The sequence below is a fragment of the Ctenocephalides felis genome, unplaced genomic scaffold, assembly GCF_003426905.1.
Source record: "Ctenocephalides felis isolate EL2017-DRISC unplaced genomic scaffold, ASM342690v1 CF-g0.4_SCAFFOLD_03571, whole genome shotgun sequence".
In the NCBI taxonomy this organism is placed as follows: Eukaryota; Metazoa; Arthropoda; class Insecta; order Siphonaptera; family Pulicidae; genus Ctenocephalides; species Ctenocephalides felis.
In genome coordinates this window covers 7,830,856-7,833,351 of record NW_020539725.1, presented here as the reverse complement: position 1 = coordinate 7,833,351, position 2,496 = coordinate 7,830,856, and positions in this window count along the sequence as shown.

Below are 2,496 nucleotides of genomic sequence, written 5' to 3'. Positions count from 1 at the left end.
GATGGCATTTTTAAGAAAAGAAAGGTTTTGTAGAGTACTGAGAAATATATGTTTTAGATGTATAGTTCTCAGTATATTAATTTGAATAATTTCTCATAATTTTTGTTTAGTCATTATTTTTGAAAGAATGTTTGGTTCAAGTTGTTCATTATTCTCAAATTTCATTCTTTCAATTTATGATTTAATATAATGTAAATGATGAATTGCATTAACATATAATTCCTGTAACCTCGAATGAGTTTTTGCTATATATGTATAACATTTTTATTATAATGTTTGTTCATACCATGTCCATTTTATTTTCTTTTTTTTTGTCTTAAAAATACTAATTTATATCATAGTATTAAATCTAGTTATATACTAATTTTAATGAATTAATTTTTTAAACTCATTTAATTTTTTGTATTAATTTTATGTGAAATTGATGCTTAGAAGCTTTACAATTCATATAAAGTAATAATTTGTGCCCTGTCAAATACAATAGAGAATTGCCCTCCATATTCTGAAAGCAGCCTAGAGTTTATGAATATATATTTTTATATTCCGACTAGCTGCATTTTTTGTTGCAAGTTCTTTTTTGTTCTGTAATATATACTGCACTGAACAAGTTTTAGTATCTTAATGATTTTTTTTTGCTTGTAAAATTTTGAAATGGCTTTGATCGAAATGTATATTAGCAAATGAATATAAATGAGTTTATATTTGAATATTTACACGCATGTATAAAATGCATAAATATTTTGATATAAATTGAATGATTAAATTTATGACCCTAGTGTGTTTGCAGAGGTGGTATGAATTAAATAAAATATAACATAATATATGTAGGATTAATTTTGGTTCTGTAACTATTTGTCGTCGCTGTGTACAATTAGATTTAAACATGTATTTTATCTAAAAGAGAAGAAATCTATTATTTCTATGACATAAATATTCAAGTAATGTTTCTTGTCAAAGAAAGATTAATATTGAAAAAAGAATGTATGTTTAAACCGTAATTTTATTATATCCAGTAACTGTTAATATTATATTAAAGATATATTACAAAGTAAAGAATAATATTGACCTGAAAAACTATTATATTATGTACACATAATTAGGAGTTATAGTCGTTCTATGGACATTAGAAATTTATGATTTTCATATTTCACTGTCTCACAAAGATTCACGACGAATGATACACGGCAATTATATCTACTTTAATACTAAACAAAAACATTAATGCTGTTTATCTTTGTGTAAAATAAAAATATCACATTTTTGAAACATGTTTGTGTATGGAAATCATACTATATAAAAATTCATTTGATGATCCTGTACATCAGTGATTTTATAAAATCTAGAAATCTAAAAAATATCTAACTCAATGTGCTTTATGCTTTCATAAGTAAATTTACAATATCAAATATTTGGTTTCATCATTTGCTATATGTCGATTCTTTTACTTCTCAATATCATAGACCGAATGTGAGAAAAGATACTGTTTGATACAGAAATATTGCAAAAGCATTTGCACTTTATACTTTCTCTTTTATTCAAGTTAATAGTACATTATTTCAAATATGTAACAATATGATGGATATTAATCGTATTGTATATAAGGATTCATTATGATCATTTAGACGAAAAGTACACTATTTTATGATGCATGTACTCTTAATTTGAATAAATGTAATAAATATTAAGTATAGCATTATATAAATTGGTCATTTTTCAAAAAAAAAATGTAGCATAGAAAAGTATATTAATAATTAAGAATATTTAAATAAGTAGATACAATTTGTAGGGGAGTTACAATCACAACTTCTGATACACAAAATAACCCAATGCATTAATGAAACCTTACTGTATGTCCATCAATGAAATCTATGCAAATGAAATGATTGAAATTGTTATATTGTATAAAATATTTAAAAAGGATGTGGATGTTTTACTTTCATTTTGCTTATATGATTTTGGTCTATTAATTGATTATATTTACTTTCAAATAGTCAGCATTTATATTTTTTAATTGCAATTACACAGAATACAATATGTGAACATACCCCTGCCATGCAGTGAATCAATATGTTATATTATACATCAAGATAAGTTATAACTGTTTAGGCTGTAACTTTTATGTTAGATCCATTAATTAATATTATTATATTGTCTAGGGTTATATCAATTCATTTCCATGTTCTACAAAATATTAAAGCGAAAAATACCAGACAGCAAAACTTTAAACAGTTACCAATCTTTGCATGTGCAGCATCAACATTTATATTCTTTCAGGGTTTAATAGAAAAAACGCCGTTATTCAACTTTTATTTTAACGTACCTTAAAACTAATTTTTGGACTTCCTAGGTTTTATAATTTCCAAAGTAACTGAGATTACTCGAAAGATTAAAAAGATTAAAATTTTGAAATAAAAGTTGACAATTTATATAATTTTCTAATGCACTGTATTTTAAAAATATTTTTTAAAAAAATATTGCCTTTAACGACGATTATAT